The sequence below is a fragment of the Talpa occidentalis genome, unplaced genomic scaffold (assembly GCF_014898055.3).
Source record: "Talpa occidentalis isolate TD23 unplaced genomic scaffold, MPIMG_talOcc4v2.1 talOcc4.8, whole genome shotgun sequence".
NCBI lineage: Eukaryota > Metazoa > Chordata > Mammalia > Eulipotyphla > Talpidae > Talpa > Talpa occidentalis.
Window position 1 is genome coordinate 96,444,068 of NW_023605194.1, and position 21,891 is coordinate 96,465,958.

At 36.3% G+C, this 21,891-nt stretch overlaps 1 protein-coding gene across 1 annotated transcript in view; it reads left to right on the forward strand.

The window, feature by feature from the left end:
• ADAM7 (ADAM metallopeptidase domain 7) overlaps positions 1-21,891 on the forward strand; it is a 151,971-nt gene that overhangs the window by 91,141 nt on the left and 38,939 nt on the right. The gene's annotated exons all lie outside the window — the stretch shown is intronic.

The window sequence follows — 21,891 nt, forward strand, 5'->3', positions numbered from 1 at the left end:
TCTGTCTCTGCTGAATTTTTTCACGCCTGAGCCTCAGGCCTCACCCCGATATTAGCCCACCACACTCATCTGGCTGTTGCCTTTAATGTCCTTTTTAATAAACTGGTAATCAGTGAGCAAACTGTTCTCCAGAGATCTGTGAGTCATCCCTGCAAATTAATCAAACCAAAGGGGGAGACGTTGGGAAATCTGATTTATAGCCAGTTAGAAGCCCAGGCAACAACCTGCACTTACAATTAGCATCTGAAGCAGAAGCCCAGTGAGACTGAGCCCTTAAGCCTTGGAATTGGACACTATCTCCAGATTGATAATGTCAAAATTGGGTAAAAATTTAAAGGACACTCAGTCGCTGTCCTCAGAGAATTGAGTTAGTTGCTTGGTGTATTAAAGAAAAAAAAAAAACACATTAAAGTTGGCTTCAGAAATGTACCAGGTAAATAGTCTATTGGAAGGTGGTATATGAGAATGAAAGGAGCATTTTCAATGTGACAACCACTAAGATTCACAGAGACAGCAGAGAGTGGCTGATGGAAGTGGTAACAAATAAGAACATCAATAAAAACCCAGCCAGAGTCTTTTTCACTTACCCCAGACTGGGCACTAAAGGAAGTGTGTTAAATGCCTTATCACTTTTAATCCTCACTTACCTAGGAGGTAGGGACTTCATTATTTCAGTTTTTTAAATCTCTGCATGTAGCAAGATGCAGAGATTAGGATGGATAGGCCAAGGTCATTCAGCTACATAACTGAAAAGGCCAAGTGATGCAGGGTCTTATATTCCAAGTCAGACTTTGAATTTTGCCCTGAGAGTAATGAGGAGGTGTGGAAGGATTTTAACTGAAAGATTTTCATTTCACAAAGATAGACCTGGAGATATGGATAGAGTAGAAAGGGCAGAAGAAAGAAATTTAGGGCCAATTTGGAAGTTTTAGTCACTATTGTGGATAAATGATGAGGTGGATAGTGGGCAGTTATCAAGAAGAGAATTGACTTGAGAGATGTAAACAAAATATGCTGGGCCATCATGGAGTAATTTAAGAGACAAAGCAGGAAACTAAAGCATTAATAAGTAAACTAAGCAAGACATTTTATTATTTTATATTCACTCAAAGGATGCTGAGAATCTGCACAATTACGCAGTCATTATACCATGATAAACATTTACTTGCTATCTGAAAATTCTGATTAGTGATTAATAGACCAAGCTATTTTAAATTCATGGGTCATAGTCATTAAGAAAAGAGAAAATTGCCTCTCTTGTTACATTATATTTTAATTCCAAGCAGGGAGAATTATTTAGCAACCTTTGTTATAAAGACTATAAATTACAGTTTGAAAAATGGGACAACAGTGTTCTGATGCTGCATAAATCAGTCTCCATAAAATGGAACAAATTCTACAGCTCCAGACCTAGCCAGAGCTTCCAGAGATGAAGGTTTAGTCTCTATCTATGCCTCTTGGTTCACACTACTAAGAAAAAAAAGTAATAATAGATTTTTAGGGGGATTTCAGTCTAAAAAAAATCACTAGATTATATTCCCTCAATTTTTCTTGTATATATCCATGAGAACTGATCAAGGGCAATTTATAATAGCTATGACACCCATTAAAAAAGTAATAAGAGCTACTTATAATATCACAGAAAAGCTGTACCAGAGAAATAATAGAACTCGAGCCCAGTTCACCTGGCCCCAGGGTTCCTTTCCCCATGATTATATAAACAACATGGTGGAAATTCAAGGTATGAAAAAGAATGAGTCAGTATTTTGCAGAAAGGGCACCTAGAAGTTAAGTTCCTTTTAAGCCCTTTTTAAAAATGTTAAATTGTAATCTATAAATAAATGTATTGCTTGCGTTGAATTTTCATAAATTATTTTCAAAATAAGTCTTCATATTTGAAAATAAATGGATAACTTTTTGAGAATGCAAAATAAATATTCATAGAATGTGAAAAGTGACGTAAGTTGATATAGATCACCTTAACATGTTCCCTAAATCTAAAAGCAATGTCAAAAGCCATCAAATTCATATATATATTATATATATCTAAAGCAATTTTCAAAAACATAACTTTCATACAAAAATTGTACAGGTTATAGAGTATAAGTTGATACATATATTCACTAAATGTTCCCGACCATGTAATCAGTAACCAGTGCAAGAACTAGAACTTGATCAGCATTCCAGCATTTTTTTTGTACCCCACCTCTAATCAATATTTTCTTCCGTACAGTGATTTTGTGGATTGAATATACCCATGTTGAAGACAAAACACCTTATGTGATAATATTTGGAGATATGGCTTTGGGAAGAGAGGAGGTCTCCATGAGATTAAGAAGGTGGGGCCTTCATGAGGGTATTAGTGCTCTTATAGGAGACTTTGCTCCTCCCCACACATGCAAAATGAAGAGGTCAAGCAAACACACAATAAGATGGAGGCCACCTACAAGCTAGGATACCACACTTCAGAATGAACTACCTTGCTGAAAACTTGAACTTCTCAGCCTCCATAAAAGAACACATTTCTGTTGTTTAAGACATCCAATTTGTTATAATAGTTTATGGCAGCCCAAGCCAACTAAGATAAATGGCAATCAGAGTTCGAACTTCTAACAATATTGATTACTTTTTCTCAGCTTTGAATTTTATATAACTAGATTACATTGTATGCATTCAACAAGTTTGTCTTCTTTACCAGTATACAATGAGAAGTTGATCCATATTTAGAAAAATACAGAAATGATTTTTCTATTTGGTGCAAACTATATGGAAAGGGAGACACCCCCACAAAAATAAAAATGATCCCAGAAATACAGCCATTAGTATTTACCCAAAGAACATGAAAACTCTAATATGAAAAGATGTATGTACCCACTGTCCACTCTAGCCAAATCATAGAGCCAAACTCAGCGCCCATCAAGAGATAACTGGATAAAGAAATTGTGTAATGTATGCTCAGTGGAATTCTGCTCAGTGATTAAAAAAGATGAATAGGGCTTTTGGGGACAAAATGGATATATCTTAAGGTGATTAAGCTAAGTGAAATAAATCATAAAATTAAATCTAGGTGCTGGATGGTTTCACTTATTAGTGGAATATAAAAAAACCAAACAACACACACTGGTAAAGCACAGTAAAAATAAATCTGGGTTCTGTGAAAAATATATTGGTAAACAGGAGTGTGGGCAGGAAGGGGAGAGGGAATGGAGACTGGTGGAGGAAGAATGATGCTCATGCACATATGGAGGTGTAAAAATGTACCGGAAATTTCTATAAATATGTAAATGACCAACAGATTAATTTTTTAAGAAAGGGACATGAAGTTGTGGAAAATTTTAACTAGATTTTCCGAGGTTAGCGTTCAGTCCTTCAGTCTCCAATCCTATACAGATTTGAAGTTCATGAAATGTATTAAAGGGGAAATTGCCCATCTGTTTGAGAACTTTCACATCTCTCAACCTGTCACTCAAAGCCTGATGCAATGACTGCTGTGTGCTCTGCACCACAGAGGTAATTCACAGGCAAGTCTGAGCCCAGATTCTCAGCTTCTAGCCATTGCCCAGTCTCAGGAGATGTCCACAGGGACAGCTGAAAGTTCTGATTTCATCATCTAAAATTTTTCCTCTCCTTAGAATTTTACTTTGTAGTCCTTACAGTTCTGTTGCTCTCGCTGCTCTTAAAGATACTAAAAATTATACTTTATCTGACTTTTCTAGTTGGCCTTGATGGGAACATTAGTCTGCCATGAATTTGTCCATCCTACCCCAAATTAGAACTCTTGGCCCGGCCTTTTATACAAGCAAAATAAATGCCAGTCTTGTTTTTGTTTTTTTTTTTTAATTTCTACATGGGAGTGCTTGCAGAATACGTATCAAGTGACTTTTACTCAGATCTTGTTTTACACTACAAATGAAGAATGAAAAAATTATTTTATTTCAAAAAAATGGAAAATGTGTACATATTTCATCTTTTTTTCCAAATCTTCATAACTAAAATTACAGAACCAGTTTTGCTAGAAATGTTAGTCTTTATAGAACATGCATTTATAATTTATAATTCATAATTTATAATTTATAGAACATGCATCTATAATTTATAATTTATAATTTCTGAATAGGATTTATTTTACTCATAAATTTTATAGATGCATCTTTTCTAATCACTCATCTAAAACTTGACAAAATCCAAGTATGCATGCTTGTCTCTTTGGTTGCTGAGCCCCCTCCTCGGTGACACGGGATGCAGACCAGCTCTGCTCCTGGCCTCTCTCCTCTCCAAACATTCACTAACCCACAGTGTTGATCATAAGGAATTTTGATACTTTTGTGTTTCATATTGTACTTAAGTTGGGAAACACATTTTTCCAGAGACCTGAGACTTTAAAAATATACAGACATTGGGACTCCCTGGTGGCGCAAAGGGTTAAGCACCGCACTATGAAGCAATCAGCAGCCTCCGCAGTACGAATTTGATTCCCGGCCGGCCAGGGAGCAACCCACATGGCACAGCAGACCTCTCCTGACACGACCGCCCGCTGCTCCCCTCAGCAGCATACTTCCATTAATCTGAGTGTCCTGTTCCTCACTCTGTCTCTCGTGAATCCTCTCACCACCCCCACATCTCTGGCCTGTACCAAGCTCTTGTATGATAAATAAATAAATCTTTAAAAAAAATAAAAATATACAGACATTTGATTGCAGTAGTTTCCTGATATGAGACCAAGATGTTCTAACACCTCTCTCCTTTAATAAAACAATAGTAATACTAATAGTAACTTAGCATTCTCTGCCTACAAAATAGCTTCACATAATCTCATTTTTACATCTCAATAAATATATAATGAAGTTATCATTATTCCCATGTACAAACTGAAAAAAAAATAACAAACTAAAAATCTGAGTGAATAATTGATTTCCCCAAAGTATGATAACTGGAGATGAAAAGAACTGGGTATCAAATTCAGATCTAACTCATAAATTCCATGCTCTTTCCTTTTACATCATTGTTTTCGTGAAGATAACTAGCAAGTATCACTCCCAGAACTGGGAAGACATGACTATGTAATGTCTATATAGTCTCCATGGGAAGACAGGGGCCAATAATGACCCACAACTTCCAGGCAGTAAAATAAATACCATCTTATGCAGATGATGCTATGGGGACCTAGAGAATTGCATTTGTTTGGAAAAGGATGGGTTGATAAAGACAATCTGAGGAATGACATGTGCTGAATTTTGAGATGCAAAGATTTAGGGAAGAATAAAGAAAAACATGTTTCTAAAAGCAATAATAAATGCAAAGGCAAAGAGATGTAGATAAAAAATGCTCTACAATTCTAACTACAGTATTCCATTTGGGGAATGGTTCAGAAGGTAATGATTTTCCTGTAGTTTATTAAAGATTCTTTGTGTTAGAAGAGATCCCCAGAGTCTGCCTAGTCAACCTACTTATTAATAACCACACAGAATTTCAATGATACCAGTGAAGTAGGCATTAGTCTATAAAAGAAATCTTTACATTTCTCTAATAATATTTTTTCATTAGCTAATAATATTTATTTATTTATTTTTAATATTTTTTTTTCTTTTTTTTTAATAGAGGCATGTTTTATTTATTTATTTATTTGTTTGTTTGTTCATTAGCTAATAATATTTATTTTATATCTGAATTATTTCAAGAAATAATCTTCGGAGTTCATACACTACTTATTTCTGCTTCAGGTAAGATTTTTCCCTAAATCATCATAGAAAAGTGAGAGCACGACAAATAACATCCTAATGCTACAATCTGTTAAACTGTCACCTATTTTACCACCTAGTATTGAAAAAGTCACTGCAATGCTTGAGGACATCAGTTTCCCTTTAAGTGGAGCAAGTCATCATAAACTCTCAGCTAAATTTTTATTATATTTAATGGACAAACACTCAAAGCTTTTATTTTATTTTTATTCTTGATCTTTCCCTTTCATTTGGTGACAGTTTCCTACTGATACTATGCAAAGTTGAAATAATTTATCAGTTATAAGAACTATTAAATTTGTATAAAGATGTACTTCTCAAAAATAAGTCACATATTTTATTTTATTCTCACATTTTATGACAATCCTGAGCTACTTGCAGTGTGATATGTTTCTGGTCCTTGGTTACAGTGCTGAACCAGAATTAAACTTAGTTTTTAATCCACCCATTTCCCTATGCTGACAGCACCTCCCTCTTGCCTTTTAACTCCCCTCCCCCTGCTTACTGACTACACTCCAAAAATCTTATTATACCTTGTAAATTCTACAGTGAACAGACTGGAGCTACCTTCCCTGGAGTTTATGATTTTGATTAGAGTTCCTGAATTCCATAACCAAATGACAAATGACTTTCACTTTAGGGAGATCTCTCTTTGTGTCAGTTTCTGAATATTCCCATTCTAAATCTTAGATTCTTTTTTTTCCCTGACACAGAAGTAAGACTTGACCTACTTTCTAAATTTATATTACATTGCACTTTACCCTTACTTCTAACAACCCAATTTATCACTGCTTTGAAGAAAGAAAGCATATATGAACATATTTCTTGGTGAATTTTTAAGGTAAATGCTTAGCAATTCCATTAGTTCAACATAAGACATGTAAAACCACATGAAGAGAAAACAAAAGAAAAAAAAATGAAACATCATAGTTGTCACTAACTCAAAGGTTAAGAATTTCAGAATAGTCTCTGGAGTCAAGTTCATTAAAACCATAATCACCATAAACCAGTTTGAGGTGTAATGTTCCAACAAATCATTTCCATCTCCCAGAAAAGAAATGGAGGATGAAGATAAGGCTTAAAATATTAGAAAGCTAGATGCTCAATCTAGAAGGACAAAGAAAGGGAAGAAGAATCTGATAAAATCAATAATATGATAAAAATCTTCAGAACTAAAGAAATGTTTTTTTTTCCAGATTTTAAAAGACCACTAGTTAAAATAAAATAGACGAAGAAAATCTGAAATCTCCCAAGAAAAAGAAAAATAACATGCAGATTATATGGAATCAAAATGTCTCTAGACTTCTAATCAACTTCTATTTCACACAAAGAAATGACATAGTCTTATATATGATTTTATAAAATGACTCTAAATGATCATAAACAATAGATTGGCCTCAATACCCACTCTCATAGCCATATCCTTTGTATTCTAACTTTACTATCTCGCCCAGGAAATGATCAAGACTGTTTATTTCCCTACCCCTGTATGCAGGTTGGCCTTGAGACTTGTTTTAGCCAAAGAAATACAACAGCAGGAACATTGAACTGGTAGTGAACTTAGACGTTATACTTTCACTTCTTTTGGTCCTCTGTCTCTACCAAGACAAATGTCACCAGTGGAGGTGAGGGACCACATGAGACACAGCTGAGTCAGCCAATATGCCCAGCAGGTGTCACAACTGTGAGTCAGCCCAACTTTCATGAGCCCAACCGCCGAGCTGATCTAGAGCTGAGCCAGACAGATGGGGGACCTCAATGAGCCTAATCAAAATGCCAGCCTGACTAGTAGGTACTTGAACAATGAGAAACAGTTTTTTCAAGTCAATGAGTTTGTGGATGGTTTGTTATACAACATCAGTGGTGACAAAGATAACTTACCTTTGGATTTTCCAAGATCACCTTTTTAGCTAAGATCTCAGGTCTGCTTGGATTGTACCAGTGACAGGGACTAAAATAATTGATTAGAAGATAAGATTTAATTTTCTTCCTTTCTTTTAAATTAAAAGCTATTTTTAGATAATGTGACCATTTTAGTGGACCTCAATAAATGCTCAGTGACAAAAATATTGCTGTGCTATACCTTTCACTCCCATCCATTGTTTATTAGTTTATTCCAATTGTAAGACATTTCCAGTTGAGATATTAAGATTGATTTTTCTCAATACCATTATATCCAGGTCATCTACACAGTCAGCACAGTTTGAGAATGTGATCAATTAATTTGGAGCATATTTTATTGCATATATTTCTCAGTATCAAGGACTGTTTTGAAAGAGTGAGGATTTTTATTAGTGAATTTTGTTACTTTTATGGTATTCTATATTTCAATTTTTAAAGTGATTAAATTTAGTATTTAAAGCTCTGTGTGGGAATGTGTATCAATTAGAAACATATGCCTCTGCAATTAACAGAAAACCTATCTATCATGACTTCAAAAAATGAGATCATGTTTTTTATTTCCTCATCCAGTGCAAAGCTGGAGTGATTGAAAAGGAATTAGTAGCTCAACAATATCAGTCCCTGTGCTCTGGATTCTCATAATCCCAAGATAACTATCCCAGATCTAGGCATTTAATAATTCAAGAAGTAGGGGTGAAAAGACAGTTCCAAAAGAGTTTAATCTTTTTATTAAAAATAAGGAGTCCGTGGAAGATTTTGTTTTGTAGAATTGCTTAGAATTGTACCACATGGCTGCCACCACCGCATGGAAGACTGTAACTGTGCCCCATGCTCTGTGTGGAGGAGCAAGGACGAGAGGGTATTGGGAATAGGAATTGAGTTGGCCAGTGAATGTGTCTGTTGTAGAATGTGCAGTAAAATTGGGGAAACAGGTGAGGCATATTAGTCACTACAGGATTTGTATGCAGGCACTCAACATACACTTGGGATTTTTTTTGAAAAAGGTAAATATACTGAGATTCTGCCGAAAATCCCTAAGATTGCCTGTAATAACAGTGGGAGATGTCTAAATTGTAGATGAGGAACTTTAGATTGGGAAGACTGAGTCAGAGAGAGCTCCAGATCATGTGCCCTTGGAAGAGCCCATGTGTATTTTATTGTATGTAAACTGAGCTTACATGCCAACCACTGGCCCAATTTGCCAAGCCATCCTCTTCCTCAACCTTGTATCCATTAATCCCCAAGTGCAAGCAACGCCATCTCCTAAATATCACCCAAAACTCTCCATTCCTCCTTATTCATTTGTAGGGCAAGCCCTCGTTATCCACCTATTACTACAACAGGTCTCACTTCTTCTCTCATCCTTGGTTCCTGGAATTGATACACAACAAATCTGCCCAAGTGATATTTCTAATTTTTTTAGATCAAGTATTTTTTTTACTAGCTTTCTTAAAAATTCTTTTCCTTGAGGATCAAAGCAAGTTTCCTTTTTGCAAAACTTAAACCCTCATGACTTGTCTTTATGACCATCCTGTCCTAACTCACTCACCTTACTCAAAGCATCTTTAGCCACCAAATAGCTGGAATCTCCTAGATACTACAGACATTCCTGAATGTTCTTCTCCCTTTGTTTTCTCACAAGTTCTTTCATAAATAACTTTAGGATTCATTATTCACAAGAATGACTGCTTATCATAACCTCACCTGTGACATCTTCCCTTTATATTCCTGTTATATGATATCCTAGAGCCACTGTATATTTTTCACACTTAATTATGACAATCACATATGTAACTTACCACTGCCATTTTGTGGTTTGCAGCCTCTTTAAACTTGTGACTACGTAAATTTGAAAAACAACTGAAGACTAAGGCTCCAGTGGTACCTGCGGGCAAGGATTGCCCTAGTGGAGTCCAAAAGTTAAGAACAATGACTGGTCAAGGCTGTGAATTCAGCATCACTTACGTTTTTGCATCGTGCTTGCTTCCCTGTCAGCATGTAATACCACTCCCAGCACTGTGGGTGTATCTGTTGCATTGTAAAAATAAGAAAAGGGGTTACCTTCTAGCAAAATGCTCCTGTTTCCCTTGATAAAGAGTGGGAACCCCCTGAAACTCACTGGAAAATTATGATTTTGTTTAACCTTCAAGGCAACACCTTACTTCATAACATTGTAGTAAAGCATTTACCTTAATGTGAGCATTGAATCTCTAAGAAAGACTTGACAGGTCTTTGAGAAAGAAAGCAGGGACTCATGAGGGCATAAAGAGTTAAGACTCCTGCAATTACTGTACTTTTCCACATATTTTTCTTGATCTCATATTTCTAAAACTATCCAGGTGTTCCTGTACGTTTTTCCAAATTAAGTTAAATGTTTGCCTTCTTTAGATTATTAAAATACATAGCAAATCCTTTTTCTTCATTGTGAAAAAGTAAATTTTATCCATATATAACTGCATGATGAAAATTCCAAATTACTGACATTTTGGATTAATGAAAATTTACTGAAGCAATATTCTAATTGTAACTTTGGCATTGCAGTGTAGGCAGAGCAAATTGAGCAAAGCAATTTGGCTATCTATTCTCATGCATCAAATTTCTTAAACTCTAAATATAAATTCTGAGGAACTCTTGCAGCTTGGGAAAACTACCATGCCAACCCAGAGTACCAATTTTTTTTTCAGTGACCTCACGGAAAGGGTTTAAAGAAACCCAACTCTGTTTTAGGGCCACCAGTGTGACTTAAGAGTTATATGTTGACTGAGCAGGCATTGGTGATCCATAAAGTTCTCCAAAAAAAGGAGTTATAATTTTCCTTGCTGCAAAAGATCACATGAGAGTATTTAACATGAATTGATATTTGGTAACTTTTCCCAATCACCTACAATTTTCAGCCACTAGATAACGAAGTTCAAATTTACCATTTGCTTAAAAATCAGTATTACAAATTTAACATTAGGAAAATTTAGGGTGCAGGACAATTCAAGTGAAATGCACATGGTTATAGTATTGATTTTAAAGAGTCACTTTCCAGGTGAACCATGGATTTATTCTTTCCAGACTTTCCTCCTGAAAATATTCTAAAGGGAAAAATGGTAAAATGCCAAAAGTGATGATTTATACCCTGTGCATTAGCAATTATATATTTGGTATTAGCACTATTAGAGATAAATGCAGTTAGTTTTGGTATAAAGCTTTTGATGTTGATGGTCTATAAAATTAAATTGAAAAATCAATGTGTTAAAGAATGTAAGAGACTGTCAGGGAAATAGAGAAGCCGTTGTAATTTGCAATTGCTTTTCTATTCTAATAGAAATCTATTGTAGCAATATGTGTATGGTTATTAAAAAAAGTTTTTCTGTCAATGTTTGAATAAGAATCCCCCACACATAAGAAAGTTATCTTGATTTTTGAAAGTGCATTGTCATTGTAGAAATTAGTAGTTCTCAAAATACATAAAGATCTTGGTTAAATGCGCCCTGGCTGTGAGGGAATGGAGTGTAAAATTGAAATAGAGCTTGCAGAAAGATCATGTGTTCAGAAGATTCTGGTTACTTATTAGGTCTGTAAGCTAGCTGAATCTTATCTCCAAAATAGTGTTTTTCTGGGTAACCATCCATGAACAACTGTGATGAGTTTCTTAAAGGACAGATTACAGAACACGTTGCAAGATTTTTTGTGTTCTTTTCTAACAAGGCTTTGAATTGTGGGAGAATTTGATGGGAGGTTTACTTTTCTTTTAACCTAGCAGGGAGAATTTAATGGGGAGATCTAAGGACTTTAACCTCCTCAACTGTCCCAAACATCTCTTAAAAATGTCGTGCAAATCATAAGAAAGAGAAATACATTTGCAGCACTTCACTGAATTTACCAATACATAAATCTGCATTATCTATTTACAAGATGAATCACCTGTCAGTACATATATCAATATTGTCTATGGTACATATCAAACAACTCAACCTTATCTTTCAATGTCATGACTTTTCTGTTGCTTGGGAGCACTTCTAGCATTAGTATAGGCACTTTTTATGAGTCCCACGATGTTATTCAAGGTTTATGGTAGTGCACTAAACATGATGAAAATATGCAAGGACTGTAATAGGGCACTTTTTACTGCACCATGCAGTTTGCTTGGGAAATGAACTGTTCACCCAGAGGTGATCCAGCACAACAGTGGGTGCTCATCACACTTGAGCCCACTGAAATCACAACAGGAGGTGGTGACAAAATTATTACAGTAGTGTAGTATGCCCCACAGTGCATTTTATGCAGTTATTACTTAATACTGTATTTTTACTTTCATTTTTCTTGACCATTAATGGCACCATGTAAATGTTTGTGTGCATAGTTTTCACAAATTTTTAAATTTTATAATAAATTTGTGTGAGTTTTATAGTAGGAAATAATGCAACCAACTATTAAAATCAATTCATACATTTTATAAATTCATGACATATCTTTTTCTTAACTTTTTTATTTCTAGGCTACATCCTTCATCTAATTTTTCAAATTGTTGCAACTCTCTAAAACATCTGATATATTTATTTAAAAAAAAGTATTTATAAATGGACCTGCACAGTTCAAACCTATGCTGTACAAAGATCAGCTGTGTTCTAACATCCTTGAAGCACCACCTCCTGACTCTTGGGTTTGTACTCTTTCTTCTTCTAGAATTGTTTTATTTGGATATTTTAAAGCTTATTACTATGGGATTGATAAAACATGATGTGAAAAAAAACACTGACTATCCATTTGTCCTTGAAAACAAGAGTTGAATTTCCTAGGTGAAAAAGTACCCTGCATGGAACAGAAAGGTAGAAGACATCCTTACCCCATTGACAAAGAACTGAGGGCAAAAAAAAAAAAAGGCATTCTAAACAGACTTTGTCACTTCTTTAATAATTTGCAAACTCAAACTATGTTTTTTTCTTCTCAATTCTTCTTTGTCTAAAAGGACATAAAATGCTCTAGTCATTTCTCTAGATTCCACATCTCCAGGGCCGCCATCAGTAATAAATTAATTTATCTTTTTTCTACTATTAACCTGCTGATGTGAACATTATTAGATCAGATAAAAAATCTAGAAGGGGTAAAGAGAAGCTTTTCTCCTGCATACTAGTTTTTCTCCCCTACACATTTTTCTCCTTCTTATTCCTTCCTCTCACGTCAGATCCAAATGAAATCACTTCATCTTAGATTTCATGGCTTCACTAGTGTACAGTGACCTCTTCACCCTCAGATCTCTAATTTTAAAACCAGATTGCTCTAGTTTAACAATGATCCATATCTTCCTGTTTCCAGAAGAGTCAGACAGGCCAAAGACTTTCACAGCGTTACATGGGACATTAATGACAGACTCAGGCCAAAGCATGACTTTCTGAACTCTGGGTTTTACCACATTGCTACTACTTTGTTATATATTTACTGCCAGTGTCTGCCATCTCTCCAAGCATATTGCAAGCTCTTTGAGGAATCTAAGATTGGAATCTAAGACAGTCAGGCATCCAGTAGATATTCAGCAAATACTTTCTGATGCAACTCAAACTAGATGTCCTATGCAATGTATGCTAATGAAAGAGAAACACACCCCCCACACACACAACCATAAAAGAACATAAATTGTCAAATCCATGCAAATGTAATGACTTAACACAAGAACTGAAGAAATAATGAAATTATCTGAATAAAATTAGGTTGAATAGGAATGTCTCCTAAAGACAAAGGTGTATGCAGGGCTACCAACTGTAGTAGTTCTCTTGAGGTCTTAGGACAATATATTAGTTATTTAAAAAAACTCCAAAAGCAGAAAAAGCAGGACATATTGAGTCAGAAGCAATTGTAAGCAGGTTTGTTTCAATTTGTAATAGTCATCTGTTACAGAAATAAAATTTGAAATTACCTAACTAACTTACAGCAAGACTTTATCAACTCAGAGACTTGAAGAGTTCTCACATTTTAGTTGTGCTCCATTGTTTGCATATAACAGCAGTTTTGTTTATATATATATATATATATATATATATATATATATATAAGCTGTCTAGATCCTCCCTGGTGGCGCAAGGGGTTAAGCACCACACTATGAAGCAATCTGAAGCCTCTGCAGCATGAGTTCGATCCTGGCCCGCCAGGGAGCAAACCACATGGCGCAGCAGACCTCTCCTGTCTTGCCCACTGCTCCCCTCAGCAGTGTATTTCAGTTAGTCTGCCTGTTCTGTTCCCCACTCTGTCTCTGCTGAATCCTCTCACCACCACCCCCATCTCTGGCATGTGCCCCAGTTCTTGTATGCACAAATAAATAAATCTTAAAAAATAAAGCTGCCCGGCCTTCCCAGTGGTGCAGCGGTTGAGCGCTGAGTTGCGAAGCTGCGCGCGCGGCCTCTGCGGCGCCGGTACGATCCCCAGCTGCTCCCCGGCCACCGGAGGAGGGTCCCACATGGCGCGCAGACCTCTCCTACCACCCGCCGCTCCCCTCAGCAGTATACTTCGGTCCTTCTGCCTGCTCTGCTCCCCACTCTGGCTCTGGTGAATTCTCTCAACCTCCGGGCTTCTGACTGTACCCAGTGCTTGTATAAACAAACAAACAAACAAACAAACAAATAAATAAATAAAACATGCCTCTATTTTTAATAAATAAATAAATAAATAAAGCTGCCTATAGTTTTACACACAACCAGTTCAACCAATTTAACCAAATTGACTAATCAAATTAGGTAAAATACCTATAAATTGACTTCAATTAATGGCTCAATTTTAATTAAAAATTATACAATCTTAATAAAGGATATTAAGTAACTAGCAAATGCTATGAGATAACTTTTCTTTGGCATTCTTAAGCAAGAGAAAAATCATGAATAAGGCATCAGCTAACAATTGTTCTTGAACTTTATGGTTTATGAGATATTTCACCTTTTACATGTTTCACTTGAACTCCACTACTCTTTTTTTTTTAATTTTTTTTAAGATTGATTTATTTATGCATACAAGAGCTGGAGCACAGGCCAGAGATGCAGGAGGTGAGAGGATTCACCAGAGACAGAGTGGGGTACAGAACAGGCAGACTAACCGAAATGCACTGCTGAGGGGAGCAGCGGGGGAGACAGGAGAGGTCTGCTGTGCCATGTGGGTTGCTCCCTGACGGGCTGGGGATTGAACTCATGCTACAAAGGCTTTGGACTGCTTCATAGTGAGGTGCTTAACCCCTTGCGCCACCAGGGAGGCCCAGCTCCACCACTCTTATAATAGCTATTGTACTTCTCTATTTTGCAGATGAGAAAATATTAAAATTCAGAGTAGCTAGGCAATTTTCTCAGAATCATAGTTCTAATATACTAGGAAGCATGTGTTCAAAACGGAGTCTTTTCTCTATTTAAAACCATTGTATTTTCATTGCTGGCTGGTGGTTTACAAACAACTGCAGGGAATTGAAATCACCTGGTGTCTCATTAAATGTTGTCCCCTCAAGACAACAACAAAGAACCCCTTTGATTGATGAAATGAGCATCATCACACACTGAAAAATACTTCCCTTTATACCATTTCTCTGATGTATTAAGAAGAAAAGTGGACTAGATGGAGTTGGACAGGTACCACATTTAAGATGCATGTACTCGCTTACGAATGAACAAGGAATATTGCATTTGTTTGTAGCAATTTAATTCACCACAAAGGGATTAATAGGAACATTAATCTACTTAGAGAAAAAGGAAGGGTAGCAAGTATTTGGAACCAGATGTAAATTCGTTACATCACTCTGATCATGCCATATTTCTTCCTGACTCACAAAAAATAAGCAGCAAATATTTCCCAACTTCAGTGATACTCTAAGCGCCATTCATCGCATGTATGCCACAAGTAACCAAGGCTAAGGCATCTGCAAATATCCTTATGTAGGAAAATGCCAAGACACATCAATAGGAAGTCATTTTTCTGAACCATGTAACCTTTCATCAAATGTTACTAAGTAGTTTTTTAAAATTTATTTTTATTTATTTATGCATACAAAAACTGGGGTGCAGGCCAGAGATACAGAGGTGAGAGGATTCACCAGAAAGAGAGTGGGGAGCAAAACAGGTGGAAATATGCTAAAATACACCGCTGAGGGGAATAGTGGGTGAGACAGAAGAGGTCTGCTGCGCCATGTGGGTCAGCTCCTGGGCCGGGATCAAACTCATGCCAGTGTCTGGCCATAGCTTGATAGGGCTGAAACGTTAGCCCCTGTGCCACCAGTAACTACATGTTACTAAGTAGTTTTATAGTAAATGACAATAGTTAATTCCTGATGGATGGAAGAATAAAGGCAGCAAAGAAAATCCACAGGGTAATGAAGAATCAGAGTCTTCTGTTCATGAAATGCTAGACCCAGGGTAGCAAATTAATTAGTTTTTAGGACTTTAAAGGTATGTTTTTTTAATTAGTTCAATATTTTTAGCTCTTTATTTTAAAACAATTATAGACATAGGAGATTCAAAACCCTATGCAGTCTGTCCCCAGTCAAAATTAACTTCCAACACTATAGTGTAATATCAAATCAGGGCATTGTCATGCTCTATAGGACTTTTTCTTTTTTTTCTTTTTTAAGATTTATTTATTTATTTATTTATACAAGCACTGGGTACAGTCAGAAGTGCGGAGGGTGAGAGAATTCACCAGAGCCAGAGCGGGGAGCAGAGCAGGCAGAAGGACTGAAGTACACTGCTGAGGGGAGCAGCGGGCAGCAGGAGAGGTCTGCACGCCATGTGGGACCCTTGCCCGGCGGCTGGGGATCGAACCTGAGCTGCAGAGGCTGCAGGCATTTTGTGTGATTAGAGTGAGGGTGTTCTTAGATGAAGGGGTAAGAAATGTGATACACAGCAGCAATGAGAAGTAGTAGTTCAGTTGTAAAGAATACTGTTGGAAGTCTGAATTTAAATTTACACTATAGTACATGCACAGTAGTCATAGATTAAAGGATTTTCAGTGGAGAAATAACTTGATCAGATTTGTGGTTTTATATATTCATATGGCAGTGTAATTGTGGGGAAATGTAACTTCAGCAGACTTTTTGCAATCATCTAGGTAAAGGCTGATGAAGGTCTATGCTAAAGCAATAGTTCATGGAAAAATGGAGAAGTGGGTGACCAGGAAGTGCTAGGAGGTAGAAGTAATGGGATTTTGTCATTGACTGGGACACTGGAGGAGGGTGTGCAGCCGAGTCAGGCAGTCATGGGTGGAGAGGCTGGTTCCATCACTCACTATCTTTCACAATTTGGACTTGTCACCTATACTCTGTGGCTCAGTTAACTCATCTTTTAAAATAGAGAAAATAAAAATACGTACTCACAAGGTTGTTTTACAAAGACAAAATAAAATAATGCATACCAAGCACAGTGCAATGGCAAGTACAGAGTTAAAAGTCCATACATTTTGCTTCATAAATGGTTGGAAAAATCTATTGGAGGACTCTGAAATTGCTGATTAGACATATTATCAGGGTTGCCATAGAGGAGATTAGCATACTGGGCTTGATGAGAATTCATGATTCAATGAGTGAGAGAAAACATAATTCCTATGACACAGATAAAAATTATTTTACCTAACACAGTTTTTATTGCCTTTGTATCAGTGAGCTGCAGCAGAATCTCTGGTTGCTGATCTCACTCTGGGGGACCTATCCTGCTTCCTTTGATGAATTGATTCTTGCAGAATTCTAGGAGACAGCATTTGATTCTGCAGCTTTATGGGCAATCCCTTATTTCAATAATGACTGATCATTTAAGTTAAGTTTACAGCCTCAGGTCATGCCCTTGTCAGAGTGCCCCAGCTGCTCCACAGCAGGCGGCACTTGGCTCTCCATTAAGTGCATCAATGAAGCCCTGGTAACCATGGCAATAATCCTCAGAAGGCACTGCCCCATCACCATTCTAACCTTTTGACCATCCATAGTGCAAACCACAATTCCATCTGTTTAAATGTCTTAAATTAGGCACTCATAGACCGCCTTCAGTCACAGGAAGACACCACGTGTCCATGCTGACAGCTGCCCAATATCAATCAAAGCAACATGTCAATGATAAAATGTTGCTCTAACATAATTTGGGGCAAAATGGAGTCAGTCTTTTATTGCTAAAGGGCAGCCAACATTTTTCAATTCTTGTATTGTTCCGGGATTTGAGGTGTCTGCTTATTATTTGAAATGATTTTCTGCATGAAAAAATATTTTCAGTGTTTCTTTAAGAGAAATTTTGGAAGAAAAATTTAAGAGTGTTTATTTAAAATAATACCTAATAGATCTTGGTGTTGTTAAGCTGCCTAACTTTTAAAACAAGAAAGAAAAATACGGTAGTGACTTTCTCCAAACAGCATCTCTGAAGGAATATGTTGAGATTTTAAATCTTCCCTGATTTCTCTGCAGCCTCTTTTCTACTGCATTCTGCTCCTTGTTCAGGAGCACAGTGGGGGAACTGATGATGGTGTCATTTTTACAACTAGGCTTTTGATAGTTAAAGATCAACAACAAAACTGCTCCATCATTGTGGGAAAAAACAGTCTTTAATGTTCAACAAACTGACTCATATTCATCTTCCATCTCTATCTCTGAGCCTCTGTTGTTTTCAGTTTCCTCATTTAGAAAAAAAGACAAAAGTTAGCTATTTACCATGCTAATATGAACACTAATCAAAGCTATCCATAAAGTGTCAGGCATTAAAGCAAGTATACAATGAAAGTTCATTTCAGATCTCTCTTCCTTTGATTCTATACTCAAATTACATAAATAGCGTATTTCTAAAGTTAATATGAATAGATACACAAGGATGGGTTCATTTCATTTTTTCCCTTGCAGAGAATAAAAAGGTGGTATTGTCACCTCAGAATTCCTATCATACTAAATCCTAAAGAAGCTAAAAGATAAGTAAAGCAAACTCTTTTGTTCACTGCGAAGATAACATGTATCATCCTTAAGGATGGGGTAAGCAAAGTTCCCTAGGACTGGGATAGGCAGGAAATTGAGTCTACGGTGGCTCTGGATGAACAAGTCAGGTGACTCACAGGGAATTACTGAGATGGATGAAAACAGAAAACTATTTTCTTGGAAATGATGGCTTCCAAAGAATCTAATAAGAGGGTGCTTATAAGGAACATACTTTCCTTTTGCAAGAGAGAACATTTACAATTCAACATTGCAGGTCAGAAAAACAAATGTTAACAAGACTAAGAACCAAGATTAAGATACATTCTAATTCCAGAGTCAAGATAAAATCCCAGTTATTAAATGAATGGACTGATTGAGTTATTTTTAGAAGAAAACCTACTCAGGGGACCACCATTTCTTCATATAATATAGAAATAATGGGGAAAAAAAAAGAGGGCTGCTGTTCCCCAGTAATTGTATCCAAATTCAGGACATCAACCAAGTGCAAGTCTATGAGGTAAAGTAACTTCACCATTCTTTTCCCTTCCCTCAACCTCCATCTCCTGTCACTCCAATGTCTTACTATTATTATTAGAAATACAATGTACAAGAACAAAGGAGACTTACAACTAGGCTTTTGACAGTTCAAGATCAACAACAAAACTCCTCCTTCATTGTGGGAAAAACAGTCTTTAATGTCCAACAAACTGACTCATATTCATCTTCCATCTCTATCTCTGAGCCTCTGTTGTTTTCAGTTTCCTCATTGAGAAAAAAAGACAAAAGTTATCTATTTACCAAACAAGACTGAGTCAGCAATATATTCTTTTATATATTTACTGAGTTTCCACTTAGAACAATGTGCATAAGCTCTATCTAGGTGTGGATCCCTGTATACAAATATCAATTTCTAAATAAATGTAACTGATATAAAGGTATATGACAGCAATTGATAAATAATAAAATAAAAAATATTTTTTATTATAGATTATATCATCAATTGATTTTCACAGAAATATCTTCTTCACTTTTACCAGACTTTCACATACAGGAAGGTCACAGGTACTCAGCAGGCTATAGAAAGACTTCTGTGGGGGAGGTCCTGTCCATGGACCCTGGTATCAAGGATCCCTATAAGTAAGTTACCCTGAATAAACTGTAAGTGTGATTAATGGACATGCTTGCTTCGCTCTTCAGACTCTAACCATCTCAGCTTGGGAATTTATTTGTTCCCATAGCTGCACAGTAGAAACACATGATAGCAATGAAGTACCACCAGATAGTACTTCAACCATTCAGATACGATATTCATAGGAAAACTAAAGAGCAGTGGATATTGGAAAATGTATTCAATAATTTGAAATTAATGGAATTTGATTTTATTACCTCTTTTACTATAAATAATTTAATTTTTAACAATAGTTGTGTTTAACAGCTGGCTCATAAAATTCCTGAAAATTTAATCAACTGCACTTGTAGACCAGAAGAAACTGGCTCTGGGATAGCACTGGAAATGCAAAACACTGTGCTCCATGTTGGTCTGGACACTGTGCAAAACAACCTTCTGTGTAGGACAGAAACATGTTATAATAACTCCATTATTCATTATTTAATAATACTACATTCACTTATTCCATCAAACAACATTTATTTAATTTGCTATATACCAGACACTATAAAAAGTACCAGGAACAAGAAATATATGTGACAAATATGATTAAGGATTATGGTTCTCTGGTGATGGATATTTTATGGCCAAATACACCTGAGGATGTGTAAACCTAGACCCCCTAAATCATATACAGTGTTAGATAATAATCTACACTATAGGCATATGATGCTGCAAGGATTATCATTAAGGTTGAGTATTTATCCATATCATTATATCCTTAAAATTATGTTGAGATTTTGTCTCCTCGAAATTTACAGTTTTACACCCAGGATAAAGAGTCTGTCTTAACTTGCAGCTAAGTGAATATACAAAGATCATATAGCTATTAAAAAAGTGACTTGGATTCTAAACTCCAAATGCATGACTTCAAAGCCCCAGCACTTTCCACTGTTTCATGTAGCTTCTCGTCACAGCATAATTCCCAATTAAAAACACATGTACAATCCACATCCAAAATGCACAGGAAACTTTAAAAAGAGAAATAAAAATGCTTATCTCAGGGAAATTGTAGTTTTGATGGTGTGATTCTATTTGGGAATCATCTTTAAATTTAAATTTTTAATTTGGGCCTCCGCTGGTGGTACAGCGGTTGAGCGCTGGCCTGTGAAGTTGCCCACAACCTCTGCAGTGCTAGTTCAATGCCCAGCAGCTGGCGAGGGTCCCACATGGCACGCAGACCTCTCCTGCCGTGCCCACTGCTCCCCTCAGCAGTGTACTTTGTCAGTCTGCCTGTTCCGTTACCCACTCTGGCTCTGGTGAATCCTCTCACCCTCCTGCGCTTCTGACTGTACCCAATGCGTGTGTAAATAAATAAATAAATAAATAAATCTTTAAAAAAAACAAACAAAAAAACTTTAAAAAAAATAAATAATTTGCAAATACACTAGTGGGTACTTGACATGCAGAAGTTTCAAAGTCCTAACTGTGGAGCATAGTGGCCTTTTAATGAGCTTGGCAGTTTTAAGGGAAGAAAAATGCATTTATTGATTTGGCTCAGCTGTCTCCATACAGGAGCTGCCCGGGTAACCTCATTACTCTGGTATGTATGCTCTTATTCTTCAGCCTCAGAATTAAGGCTATAGAGAGCCAGCAGCTGCATTCTCAGCAAGACCTCGCAGTATCAAATATACCCAGAAGCTCTCAACTGCCCATTTTCATTAACATCAGGCACCGATGACAAATATCTTTTTTTTTTGACCCACACATTATTTTCAGTCCATAGATTTTTTTAAACTCCTTTATATATCCTTGTCTAAACTAAGACATAATTCTTATTATTTCTAGATTCAGGCCTGATACTCAGGTTTTTAGAGGAGATTTGAGTATATGTGAGCAAACCTTTCTTTTTCATGTGACTCATGCAATCACCAGGTTGGTGGTCAGACTATTTAATTGATCGAATACAAAGAAAACTGTGGTAACTGTAGAAATATAATATATATCTTAATGTTCTCTTCATTACTCAAAAAATTAGTTTTAAAATATGCATTTCTTTTTCTTGTCAAGAGAACCTGTCATCAGCGCTATTACTTTATTATTTTTCTCTCTTCTGTAAGGAAAAATAGGCTTCTATTCAGAAAGTGTGGCTTGCTGGAGTCTCCAATTCATCCTCACTTGCCACATGCAATGCATAAACTTATAATGTGTTAAGCTTCATAAAGAACTGATGACAAATTTTAGCTTTC